Genomic DNA, 14452 nt, shown 5'->3' with positions numbered 1-14452 from the left:
TCCCTACCACTTATACTTTTTGAGTTATTTCGAGTGAGCAAATCCATTTTCTGGTTTTCATCCTATATCCTAACCCTAACCCTAACCCTAACCCTTTGGAAAGTTGATCCGTCCCACATAATTCAGCCATGGGCTTTCCAATGGTACCCCCCACGAGTCTCTACGACATTCACTTCCGGAGTTATGGGCCAATCAGTGACAAGAATGTTAAAACGTCTATATCTCCGGAACGGAAGGTCGAAAACCTTATTCATTGGTACTGCAAGAATCATCGTACCCAAAAATGGGGGGGTAGCCAAAGTTTCGGAGCTATGAATCACTGTTAAGGGTGATGAATATTGATTTCCAAAGTGGCACTCAGCTCTTATCCTAACCTAACCCTGCAACTAGGGTTTTTGACTCTAACCCTGCAACTAGGGTTTTTGACTGTGGGACTTGGTAAAAATTTTGGAAAATTGACCAAGTATTTTGTCAAAAATCATGTCTCCAAAATAGGTACCAAATGACTCCAAATGGCCTGAAACGTGCTCCTAACAACTTTCCCCAGGGTCCTTTTTGGCTGTGGGACTTAGGAACTTTTCGAGAAAATCGAGTTCCACTCATTTCAATGGCGAAACGGTTTTTGCCGATTATCTCGGGAACGAAAGGTCGTAGAGACTCGGAGATGACTTCCGTCAGACATAATTCGACCCTTGTGAACACGCCTGACTTGTCCCCATGTCTCTACGACCTTCCGTTCCGGAGATATAAGGAAAACAAAGTTGTTTCCGGGCGTAGCTCCACCCCCTTGACTCCGCCCCCAATGGTTCGAGTATCAGTGGATAGCCCTTGTCCTGCTGAATCCGAGGATGTGTGTATCTTGTCTATGCCACCTTCCTATCAGGACTTATGGCCATCTGAAGGATGGTTCTCAAATGGTAGGGGGGTACCATTCGGAGTTTTGTCCCCTAACCCTAACCCTAACCCTTACCCTTACCCTAACCCCTAACCCTAACCCACTATTTAACCCTAGCCCTGACCCTAACCCTAACCCTAACCCCGCCCCTAATCCTAAGCCCCGCCCACTATCCAACCCTTATATAAGGAGACAGAAGGCTGTGAACAGAACAGGGGGTGCCTAAGCTAAATTTAAGCAATACGAAAAGTTCGAATAAATACTTACCCGACAATATGCTCGGAGGAACCTATAAAGGGAGAGGGAATACTTACCCGACAATATGCTCGGAGGAACCTATAAATGGAGAGGGAATACTTACCCGACAATATGCTCGGAGGAACCTGGGGGGAAAAAGGGAACAGAACACCTAAACACCTGAAGAAGACCAATAAAGGTCGAAATATTGTGAAGGAGGTGTGAAATGAAGCTAAAAGAATGCTTGTGTGAACCTAATTTGAAAGGAAAGTAAGGGAAAGAGGAAAGTTTTATTTTAATTATTTTATTAACCCAATTTTTTGTTTATAACCACATTGTAGTGAAGGGCAGGGGGGACTTGATGGCGTTCGGGGGGGAAAGGGATCCATGATTCGGGCCAGGGACGGACCGTGCTTCGAATTCCGACGCCTTCGGCGCCGGAATTCACCTTTTTATTCACCTAACCCCTAACCCCTAACCCTAACCCTAACCCTTCAAGTAAAAAAGTCAATATCTTAGGGACAAAATAAATGCAAACAGAGCATTGACTTATCATTTTTATCTCATTTTTTCTTTCTTCAAGGGTAGGCTAAGTGAGAATGATGACGATGATAATAATAGTGCTAATGATGATGATAATAATAGTGCTAATGATGATAATAATAGTGCTAATGATGATGATAATAATAATGTTAATGATAATGATGAAGATGGTGGTGATAATGATAACAACATGAACAGTGATATTGATGATGATCATGATGATAATCATAAGCATGATAATAACAGTGATGATGATGATAATAACACTAATACAAATAGTAATAACAATATTAATAAAGAAAATAAAAATAGCGATAATATGATTATCGTGATACGATTAGTGATGATAATATTGAAAGGACATGTACATACATTTGACCAATACTGTTCTGTTTTGTGTTTAAGAAATTACCGTTAGTTAATAAACAGTTGGTGATCTCCCTGAAATGAGTTTTTGGAACTTGGGATGTCTGTACTAACACATAACCAGGTTCACTGTAGAGCGGCTGGTCACCCCTCAAATATCAGATATTTACATTAGAAGTTAAAAAAATATGCATTTCTAGGTATACAGATCAGATGTTACATCAACTGTTTTGTACTTCCTCCTTCAGTCAGAGTGCACAATCCAGGCGGTCGGCACGCTTACAACGCCTGAGGGAGCATCATGAGAAATGCTTATCCAGGCACACAGAACACGAAACACAGGTAATGATGATGGGGCTCTGATTTTCAAATGTAATGTATAATACAATATTTATAATGGGGCCTCTTGCACATTATGTTTTAGTTTTCAATAAAGAAAATATGTATGTAGGAGTGTAGTGCTCTTCAGATCTTTATGAACCTCATGTTTTGGAGAAATGGTAATAAATGTGTCTGTCTGTGGTGTTTAGCCCTCAGGAAGTCCAAACCAAGAGGAGGAGACACCAGCACTATCAGAACTTTCATCTCAGCTACTTGCAGCTCCCACGATTTTGGTAAGTGTCAACAAGAACTTTTAGCTTGTCCTGTCCCATATGACAGGCCTCCTAATAGTTTACTTCACCCTGTTATTGTTACTAGCCAGTTACAATGCAAGTCTCTTCCCAGGTACTTAGAAATTACTGTAGTGAGTGTGCTAGGGCTGTAACGAATAGTTGGGAGCTTCGAAGTTCGTTCATAACGGGTTATAACCATAACCATAACGTTCACATTAAAAATCAACATTTGAATGCTGCACAGCTTTTTTTTTTTTATTCCAACTTCCCCGACAGAAAATTATGTAGGCGGGGCTAAACCCACCCCACATAATCACCGCCCAACGGAGCGGTCTCAGACTCACATTCTGACTAGAATCGTGAGGATGACGTAGTCAGGCTATAGGCTACCTGCATTTCTGAAATGTACTGTATTTCTAAATATGGTATTGCTACACTTAATGGCAAACATTGCACTGGTCTGTTGGACATGAACAAAAATAAACAATATTTGTGTTGCTTAAGCTTATGTATTCAGTCATTATTCAATGGTATACTAAAAATCCATGTGAAAAAAATTACTTCTCACTGTTCTCAGGTCAAATATTTATATGTGATTAAATGCGATTAATTTCGATTAATTAATTACAAAGCCTCTAATTAATTAGATTCATTTTTTTAATCGAGTCCCAGCCCTAGTTTAAATTCAGTATTTCTGCACAGTTACAGATAAAGATTAGGCCACACTAATATTATTAACAGGCTGTCATATTAATTGTAGAATTATATTCCAGTGGGAGCTGTGTAGTAGTGATGCGTGGGTTGACCCATGGGTCGGAAGGGTTCAGGTAAGCTTACTAGAAACTATCACAGGTTCTGGTGGGCGTGTGACAAGGCATAAGGGCTCTATCGATGTCATTTTCTTTTACATTCAAAGCTTCTATTGAGGTTTTCCAATGAAGCTTTGAATGTCTGTCATCATATTTTATGATGTCATCACCCTAAAAAAAGGGGGAAATTATATTTCATGTCATTGTGGTTATATAAATGTACCTTATGGTGCTGTTAGATTGCCGCTAGACTGCCCCATTAATACAGGTGCGGGCCTCGCTTTGTGTGCAGCAAGCAGGAGAGCAAACAGTTTTTTGACCGCAGTGAAGATATTGTTTTTGAAAGGCTAAACACCAACAAATATGGATTGAAGCAGAATATTTCGTTAGATAGAAACATGTTGTGAATTTTGGAATGAAGAGTGAGACAATTGCAGAGATGAGGTCTGAGCGCTGCGTCACTCGCTTGTTGATTTAATTAAAAAAAAACTAACTCATTTAATCCGATGAATCACTTTATTCATTTTTGTTCGAGAATTTTCTTTTTTTTTCTAGGGTTAGGGTCAGACATTCAAAGCTTCATTCGAAAACCTCAATCATCAGTGCCAGTGCTTTATATTGTTTTTTCCCCCATAGGAAACAAGCCTAGATTTTGAGAGCAACACAGATATATGCAGCCCTGAAAGTTCACACGCTGGTGCTGGTGAAGACCCAGATGTACCACCCCTGAGAAGAACTGACAGCATATTTGTAAGTTTGCATAACACTGGAAATGCGTCGACATCAATATTTTAAATCAACGCATGTTTTAAAAAAAAAACACTTTTGTCCTTGGAGCTGCTAAATACTAGCCTGGCGACGCCATCCTACGTACTTCCGCCCAAAGATTTTGGCTCCGCACATAGTCTGGCCAAATCCCCCTACCTCGGTTCGGTCAGTGTTTTGCCAATCAGCAAACAGTTGCGAGTGGTGACGCAGAACTCACGCGCGGAGTCCATTGTAGTCCATATAATTGTAGTTCAACCGCAGCGGAAATAAACATGGCGACGGAAGAACGCTAGAAGCTATCCATGAAGTTGTCTCAACTCTGGAGAGCATTACACAATTAAAACAAGAGCAAGAGGAATGCCTCGTCAATTTTGTTAGTGGCAAGGATGTCGTAGCTCTCCCTCCAACTGGCTTTGGGAAAAGTTTGATTTATCAAATGGTACCGGTATAATGAAAGCGGATGTGGGAAGCGTGATTCGCGAGCTAGAGCCTCGCGAGAGTAAGCATGAACCTCGGCGCATAACCAACGTCATTTCTAAACATTATGATTGGTTAAGGGAACTCCGTTACTCCAATGAATTTAAGTTGCTGGGTAAGGTCCCGCCCTCCATGGAAACGGATTCCTCTTGGGTTTTCCCAGACTGTTTGACAGAGTCAACAGTCGGCTTTCGCCCAGGCTAGCTAAATACACTCATGAAGCCATAAAGTTGTCTGACTGCCACATTATAAATTCCATTGAATAAGTGTTTGAAGGGAAACTTTGGTGATTTTCAGCCAGCTCTGTGTCATTGCATGTCCCATTATGCACACGGAGCTCCTCCGCTGATCAGCTCAGAACACACCGGCAAAGTCCGCGGATGTGTTCTAAGCTGCAGTGACACAGACACGGTGTGTTATGAAGATTTATGCTGCCTTGTCGAAAAATACTAGAGCCTATCGATTTTGATTACAAACAGGGGTAAGTGTAGCCTACTGTGAGAATATGGGGAGCATATTTTGGTAATATATTTATTCAAGATTTTAGGGATAGCGTATTTCATTTTGTTTTATGCTGCATTATACAATGACATAGTTCACAGTTTGTCAAAGTAAAATGAACTTAATTGAAATGATCAATTAGATTTTTTGGATGAAAATTAATCGTTTAGATTAATCGACTAATCTGTGAAATAGTCGATAGATTATTCAATAGAAAATGTGTGGTTAGTGGTAGCCCTAGTGTGTATCCAAAGCCGAACTGTTCAATTCAATTCAAAAATACTTTATTTATCCCAGAGGGAAATTAAATGTTGATGTAGCTCAATTAAATCAAGGAGTTATTATAGATGCTGATGGCTGTGGGCAGGAATGATTTCCTGTAGCGGTCCGTTTTGCATCCAAACTGAAGAAGCCTTTGACTGAAGAGACTCTGTTTTCCGATAACAGTCTCATGGAGAGGATGTTCAGGGTTGTCCATAATTCTCTTGATTTTATGCAAAATCCTTCTTTGCATTATTGTCTCCAGAGGTTCCACAGTCGTCCCCAGAACAGAACCAGCCTTCCTTATCAGGTTGTTGAGTCTTTTTAGGTCCCTGGTTCTGATGCTGCTGCCCCAACAGATGACGCCAGAGGAAATGACGCTCTCAACAACAGACTTGTAGAATATCTGCAACATCTTGTTGCAAACCTTGAAGGACCTTAGCTTCCTCAAGAAGTACAATCTGCTCTGTCCTTTCTTGTAGATGACTTCACTGTTGTGTCTCCAGTCCAGTCTGTTGTCCAGATGAACACCAAGGTATTTATATTCCTCAACCACCTCCACTTCTTCTCCCATGATGGAAAAAGGGTTTGATCTGACCCTGTTTCTCATGAAATCTACAATCATCTCCTTTGTTTTGTTAACATTCAAGATGAGATGATTGTTCCCACACCATGCCACAAAGCGGTCCACCAGCTCTCTGTACTCAGCTTCTTGTCCATCTCTGATACACCCGACAACTGCAGAGTCATCTGAATATTTCTGTAGATGACAGGAGTCTGACTTGTACTGGAAGTCTGAAGTGTACAGAGTGAAAAGGAATGGTGAGAGTACAGTCCCCTGTGGTGCTCCTGTGCTGCTGATCACCTGGTTAGACACACAATTCTTCAGTCTGACAAACTGTGGTCTGTTTGTCAGGTAGTCATTAATCCAGGTGATTGTTGAGGCCTCCACCTGAGTCTTCTGGAGTTTCAGACGAAGCAGATCAGGCTGGATTGTGTTAAATGCACTGGAGAAATCAAAGAACATGATCCTCACAGTGCTGCCTGCTTTGTCCAGATGACAGTGGGTTTGTTGAAGCAGGTGTATGATAGCGTCTTCAACTCCAACTCCATGGCGATAAGCAAACTGCAGGGGGTCCTGATATGTGCTGGTTTGCTTACACAGGTGGGTCAACAGGAGTCAGGGCAACAAGTCTGTAGTCATTGATGTCTGAAGGGTGGGTTTTCTTTGGTACCGGAACCAGACAGGATGTCTTCCACAACAGTGGTACCTTCTCTTGGGTCAAGCTAAGGTTGAAAAGGTGTTGCAGAATCCCACAGAGCTGCTCTGCACAGGCCTTCAGGACTCGGGGGCTGACACCATCTGGACCTGCAGCCTTGTTCCGGTTCAGTCTCTCCAACTGCCTCTTCACCTGACTTCTAGAAACAGAAAAGTGGGAGGGGGAGGCAAAGGGGACAGCAGCATCTCCTGATTGGGTTGAAGACAAACTAGTGGAAGCAGAAGAATCCATGACTGAGGTGGAGGTGGAGATGTTACTGGAAAGCTGTGGGTCAGAGGAGGGTGGGATGTCTCTTTGGCTGGGAACAGGAGTGGAGGATGGTGAGCTTGTTCCTGAACTGAACCTGTTGAAGAATGTGTTCAGCTCATTTGCTCTGTCCAGACTTCCATCCATCCGATCCTCCCTCTGCTTGAGGCCTGTGATCTTCTTCATTCCTGACCACACATCTCTGATATTGTTCCTCTGCAGTTTACTCTCAAGCTTCTTTCTATACACCTCCTTGCTCTCTCTGATCTTGACTTTGAGCTGCTTCTGTATACTCCTCAGTAACTCCCTGTCTCGCTCCCTAAAGGCTCTTTTTTTTCTTGTTCAATAGTTCCTTTAGCTCACTGGTGATCCAGGGTTTGTTATTAGGGAAGCATCTCACTGTTCTGGTGGGGATGGTGTTGTCCACACAGAAGTTTATATAGTCAGTCACACACTCAGCCATGGCATTAATGTCCTCTCCATGTGGCTTACAAAGAGAAATCCAATCGGTTGCATCAAAACAACCCTGTAAGGCTTCTTCAGCTTCATGTGACCACTTTCTAACAGTCCTTTTTGTGACAGGTAGTCTCTGGACAAGGGGTTTATATGCTGAACAGAGAAAAACAAGGTTGTGATCTGATTTACCCAGGGGAGGTCTTGATTTGGAAATGTATGAATCCTTGACATTTGTGTAAAACAAATCCAATGTCTTGTTTTCTCTGGTAGAGCAGCTGACAAACTGTTGAAAAGTTGGCAGTGTAGCAGAGAGTGAGGCATGATTAAAATCACCAGATATTGCCACAAAAGAATTGGGGTGTTGTGTCTGTATCTGAGCAACAACGGAACTGATGACATCACATGCAGTGTCGGCAACAGCTGAGGGTGGAATGTAAACAGCCACCAAAACAACACTGGTGAACTCTCTTGGCAAATAATATGGACGAAAACCTACTGCCAATAGTTCAATGTCAGGACTGCAGAGACGACTCTTCACAGTAACATGTCCTGGGTGACACCATCTGTTGTTGACAAGCACTGCCAATCCACCCCCTTTCCTTTTCCTGCTACTCTTTAAATCCCGATCTGCTCGTACAGTCAGGAAGCCCGGCAGAGAGATGCTGGAGTCGGGGATATGATCCTGCAGCCATGTCTCAGTAAAACACATAATGCTACATTCCCGATATTCTTGCTGAGTCCTTGTCAAGGCTAGAAGTTCATCCAACTTGTTAGCTAACGATCTTACATTTCCCATGATGACGGATGGCAGAGATGGTTTGAACTTCTTCTTTCTTTCTCTCCTCTTTGCTCCTGCTCTGCATCCACGACGCCTCCTTTTCAATTCCAGTGGGATTTCTGGCTTCAGTTGTCGAATTATTTCTGCTTTTCCAATGTTAATCAGCTGCTCCCTGTTGTAAACCACCCTGTTGCTATGGTTATGCATCATAACAAAAGAGCAAAATATACAAAAGTATTGGGAAAAATCAATCCAGCTGCACAGCATCCAAGGCAGGAAGGAACAGTTGTCCAAAAAAATGCAATTTCTTCCAAGAAAAAACAGGAATGAAATTTAGAAAAAAGAATAAATCTCAATGTGAGGTACAGAGCTACTCCAACGTGCTGCCACCCTCAGCAGCGCAATCTAGAAAGAATTCTCGTTGTTGTCAAAGAACTATTAAAAACCTATTGAGATTTGTTGACGAGAAGAAATAAATTGAAAATTGCCAGCCAAATCCTATCACATTCATTCAAAATAATCCTTCAGTAAATAAAATCAGTGGAAGTGGTTTATTACAGTCCTGTGACAGCCACAGATAACGGATTGTTTTCTTTATTTTGTCAGAACATTTGATTTATTGAGTTCTGTCGGGATGTAATGAGAATTTGAACACATAACAAAAATGTTTTTGAAGAACACGACCAACCCTACCTCTAACATAACTTTGACAGTGCATGTCATAGCTTTACCCTAACCCTGTATGGCAGATTGATTGTCAGGTTCAGTTGCCCAGGTTTTAAGGGGGTCTCATAGACAATGTAAGATTTTCATACCTGGTTAATGCTTCTTGCAGATAATTTAGCAATAATCGTCTTGTATATTTAATTTCCAGCTTAACAAAGAATACCTGGAATCGATATCCAAGGTGCCTGATGGATCAGAAGCTTCTTTGAGCTGCATTGAAAGCAGTGGTGATGAATATATGCCATCAAAACGCTCAATACAAGGAAGCAGTTCAGAGGAATCTCACGAACTTACGAGCAAGGTTCCATTGGTGAAACTGAAGACAAAGAAGACGTCACAGAGGACTTATAGAAGAAAGACATTGCCCAGCACTTCTTCAGACAAAGGTAATAGGAGAGAAGAAAGTGAAAACTCTGATGACACAGACCTGGGAAATGTGTCAGTAATGAAGCTGAAAAAAAAGACGGATGGTTCCAGAGTTTACAGTAAAAAACATTATTGTCTGTACTGCCCCATACAATGCCATAAAATGGCGAGGCACTTAATGCGTAAACACAAAAGTGAAACAGCTGTAGCAAAAGCAATCACTTTTCCTTTGAACTCAAAGGAACGGAAACTGCATTTTGACCTCATTAGAAACAAAGGAACCCGTGCTCATAATAATGAAGTCCTAAAAACTGGTAGTGGAACACTAATCCCAAGTCAGCAATCTGGGAAACCAGTGCAAGCAAGTGACTACATGCACTGCATAAATTGTGAGGCTTTGCTTAAAAGGAAATTGTTATGGAGGCACATGTCCAGGTGCAGGCTTTCACGAAAATGCAGCACAACAAAACCGGGCAAAAGTCGGATCCAATCACTCTGTGCCTTTGCACAGCCCGTCCCAGACGGTGTTAGCAGAAAAGTTTGGGAGCTGGTGAATGCTATGCACCAAGATGAAGTCACAAACATCATCAGAGAGGAGAAAAGCATTTTGAGACTTGGAGAACATTTCTATGCAAAGCATGGACATGACAAGACCAAACATGAGTACATAAGACTAAAAATAAGAGAAATAGGCAGATTAATTCAACAATCACGGAAAGCTGGCAACCTAAAACGAGTTGAGGACTTCTTTGTACCTTCCAACTTCAACTTTGTGGTCAAAGCAGTAAAGGACGTGGCCGGCTTTGATGAAGACAGTAACGTCTACAAAACTCCATCCTTGGCCCTGAAACTGGGTCATAGTCTCAAGAAGATTGCAGATATTCTTGAGTGTGAAGCGCAGATGGCAGAGTCTGACAATGGCGAATTTCTTAAGAATCTGGAGAGGAGCCGGGTTCTTTATGAGTAAAAGTGGGATGTGTGTGTGTCATCACGTGCCCTACAGACTCTAAGAGAGGTGAAATGGAACACTCCGCAGCTCCTCCCTTTCACGGAAGATGTAAAGAACATGCACATGTATCTTGATAAGTGCAGACACGAATACCAAAGCAGACTTAACAATGATCCAAATAAGAAGAACTGGTCAAAGTTGGCCAATTTGACTCGTTGTGAAGTGATTCTGTTTAATCGCAGAAGAGAGGGTGAGGTGTCAAAGATGCTGCTTAGTGCGTTCACCCTAAGAGACACATCAGGAGTCCATTCAGATTTGGCAGAAGGACTTTCAGAGTTGGAGCAAAAGCTTTGCCAGCATTTTCAGCGCATTGAAATAAGAGGGAAAAGAAACAGGAAAGTTACCATCCTTCTAACGCCAGACATGCTTTCATCAATGGAAGCTTTGGTTTTACATCGGCGGGCCTGTGGTGTGCCAGATGAAAATTCCTTTTTCTTCTCCAGACCTGAAGCAGAGACTTGCTTAAGGGGATCTGATGCAATCAGACAGATTGCAAAGGAATGTGGGGCCAAGCATCCTGAAACTCTGTCCTCAACCAAGTTGAGAAAGCACATATCCACAATGTCAACGATTCTTAACCTGCAAGACAATGAGATGGACATACTTGCCAATTTTCTTGGCCATGACATCCGGGTCCATAGGCAGTACTATAGACTACCTGAAGGAACACTGCAGTTGGCTAAAGTGAGTAAAGTTCTGATTGCCCTTGAACATGGTCGGCTCTCGGACTTTAAGGGAAAGAGCCTGGACCAAATCGAAATCGATCCCAACGGTAAAGGAAATATATATATATATATAAAATTTCAGAGTAAATGTATTTTTTCATGTCATATTTAGTTGTGTTATCTCTGCTTTTCAGAGGAAGTGCTGGAAGCTATGGACAGTGATCTCTCAGAGACAGAGAAGGATTAATCTCGCTGCTCTCAGTCATCATCAGGTACGTTACACATTTAAAGGTTCAAAGGTTTTATTGGTCATATGCACAGCAGATACAGCATATATGTTGGCAATGAACAACTTATATCCCAGGCTCCTCCAATGACTCAACATACAGAGTGCAATAAAGTAAGATAAATAAAATAGTGCAAAAATTAGATAAGAATAAGAATAGTAAACTAGTGCAGTAGCTAGTGCAATAACCTAAGTTGAAAACAAACAATAAGACGCAAAATATATACATATGTAAGAATGAGATTGAGGTAGTTTAAATAAACTGTACTATAAACAGATGTTTACTATAAACAGATGTGAGTAGACATACACAGAGCTCAGGAGTTCAGCAGACTTATAGCCTGTGGTATAAAACTGTCCCTGAGTCTGATGGTCTTGGTCCGGATACTACGGTACCGTCTGCCAGACGGCAGCAGACAGAATTGTTTGTTGCCGGGTGATTTAAGCAGCTGATTATTGTTTTCCATATTTGCTTCTCCTGGTATTCCATAGTGGCAACCTACATATTTTTCATTTACAAACTATTCATTCTTCTGATAGGATCAACAAGATCTAACAAAAGACAGCGGACATCTGATGAGCCTGGCAGCTTTGAAGTGCCGGAAGCTATGGACATTGATCTCTCAGAGACAGAGAGGGATTCATCTAGCTGCTCTCCGCCATCATCAGGTGCGTTACACATTTAAGCAGCTCTGCCAAGCACTCCAGAGACTCGAGCAAACTGAAGTAGAGCCAAGTTGACTTGCTCCACACATAGACATTTGATTGGCAGCCTAATTTGTCAGGTGATTATTTGTTTGCTCATTATGTGGTTGATGATTTACAATAGGCTGGGTGACAATAGAGTGGTTGGAGTATTTGCAGAATGTTGTTTATAATACATTTACCATACACTGTATTGCAATCAATATTTTTCAGATTGTTGTTTTCCATATTTGCTTCTCCTGGTATTCCATAGTGGCAACCTACATCTTTTTCATTTACAAACTATTTATGCTTCTGATAGGATCAACAAGATCGAACAGAAAACAGCGGACATCTGATGAGCCTGGCAGCGTTGAACCTGCTACCACAGGTAATCCACACACTGAGGCCATGGCACTTGATGTCCACATGCCCTGTTTGTCCATTACCCTTTTCACACAGAACAGTTAAACTGGCAGTACTAAAACAAGCTCTGATTGGCCGCTTTCTCAAACACATATTATATTATATATATATATATATATATATATATATATATATATATATAATTTCAGAGTAAATGTATTTTTTCATGTCATATTTAGTTGTGTTATCCCTGCTTTTCAGAGGAAGTGTTGGAAGCTATGGACAGTGATCTCTCAGAGACAGAGAAGGATTCATCTCGCTGCTCTCAGTCATCATCAGGTGCGTTACACATTTAAGCAGCTGATTATTGTTTTCCATATTTGCTTCTCCTGGTATTCCATAGTGGCAACCTACATCTTTTTCATTGATAAACTATTTATGCTTCTGATAGGACCACAAAGTTCTAACAGAAAACAGCGGACATCTGATGAGCCTGGCAGCGTTGAACCTGCTACCACAGGTAATACACACACTGAGGCCATGGCACTTGATGTCCACATGCCCTGTTTGTCCATTACCCTTTTCACACAGAACAGTTAAACTGGCAGTATTAAAACAAGGTCTGATTGGCCGCTTTCTCAAACACATATGATGCTTTTATTTCAAAGCCACAGAAATGCTCTAAGTATCACTTTTATCATCTGAGAAAGACACTGTGTCTGTACAGCTCGACACTTCATGCATTAGCTTTTAATCCTTGAGATCCCCAGTTTATTCCTACAATGTAAAATACATATCAGGTTGGGTACCACATCAGTCAATACAACTGATGCTGTAAAAAATTAGGTTACATGCTGTTTATAAAATATATATAATCTTTGACTTGATGTCAGAATATCAGCATTCAGGACATTGCTTGATGAAATTACACATTTGATCAAATTAATAAGGCTGATTGGTCACTGAATAATCTTTTACATCGCTAATCTATACCCCTGATTGTCTTTGTCTTTTTTTCTCTTTCTTTTTTCTTAGAAACCTCCAAGAAGAGGATTTGGTCTTCAGTGGAGGTCCACGCTGTGGAGAAGACATTAATGGCCTTCATTAAATCATGGAAAGTGCCAGGAAAGCTGCAGTGTGTTGCCTGCATTGAGACTTCACCTGAAGCACTTCAAAGAAGAAGCTGGACGGCAGTTAAGTTTTACGTAAAGAATCGCATCACTGCCATCCAGCGTAAAAGCGCAAGAAGGACTTATTGAAACATTCAACCCTAACCCAGCTTCGTTTTTTTTCAACCTGGGCCCCTTTTTAAAATTTTTTTATGTATTTGTGAGTGATAAGACTATTTTTCATTTCTTTGCAGTTTGGAGAGGTATTGCATTATTTTAAGGCAGCCTGGAGCGGACATAATGGTTTTCTACGGGGCATGTGAGTCTCGTCACAGTTAGCATTTTAAACGTGCATTTTTTTAAAACTGACAGGCTCAGATAGTAACAATGAGTGTCTGACAAGTGACAACATACTACAGGAGGAATGTCACCAACCATATTTGTAGTTTGTCGCTGCAACTTGAGATATAATCCTGCTGTACTGGGATGAATGGAGGCACAGTTTGTTGTTGTCTGTGTGTAATCTCGCTCTAAATCCTGTTCTGAAATCTCGCGGGAAAACACCGTCTGCAACTCAATTCAATTCAATTCATTTTTATTTATATAGCGCCAAATACAACAAATGTCATCTCAAGGCACTTAGATAGTAAGTCCAATTCAAGCCAATTGGAATTCAATTAATTAATAATAATCATAATTCATAAAATAATCCAATTCATTCATATAGAGCCAATTCAAAAACAATTTCCTAGCTAAGAAAACCAACAGATTACACTGAAAACTTTTTGTTTTTCGGTCCAATCTCCCGGCCTGAGCGTGCCTGAGGCGACTGTGGAGAGAAACGACTCCCTTTTAACAGGAAGAAACCTCTGGCAGAACCAAACTCAGGAAGGGTGGCCATCCGCCTCCACCAGCTGGGATTTGAGAAGACAGAAAGGGGGGGAGGGCCGCAGCGGCGGCGGCACTGTAACACCATTCAAAGGATATCTGTTGGAACAGGGAAACACGAG

At 41.4% G+C, this 14452-nt stretch overlaps 2 long non-coding RNA genes across 2 annotated transcripts; both read left to right on the top strand.

Annotated features, from left to right (window-relative positions):
• Positions 1 to 1844: 1844 nt before the first annotated feature.
• On the top strand, positions 1845 to 4208 carry LOC142379474 (uncharacterized). Its single transcript, XR_012769697.1, has 3 exons — positions 1845 to 2383; positions 2572 to 2655; positions 4101 to 4208. It is a non-coding gene; the product is annotated as an uncharacterized LOC142379474 (long non-coding RNA).
• Positions 4209 to 11827: 7619 nt separating this feature from the next.
• LOC142379473 (uncharacterized) lies at positions 11828 to 13577 on the top strand. The gene is made up of 3 exons (XR_012769696.1): positions 11828 to 11952; positions 12785 to 12853; positions 13369 to 13577. It is a non-coding gene; the product is annotated as an uncharacterized LOC142379473 (long non-coding RNA).
• Positions 13578 to 14452: the final 875 nt, after the last annotated feature.

Source organism: Odontesthes bonariensis, chromosome 4 (genome assembly GCF_027942865.1).
Source record: "Odontesthes bonariensis isolate fOdoBon6 chromosome 4, fOdoBon6.hap1, whole genome shotgun sequence".
NCBI lineage: Eukaryota > Metazoa > Chordata > Actinopteri > Atheriniformes > Atherinopsidae > Odontesthes > Odontesthes bonariensis.
The sequence above is the reverse complement of the archived record's forward strand: the minus strand, read 5'-3'. Positions and strand labels throughout refer to the sequence as shown.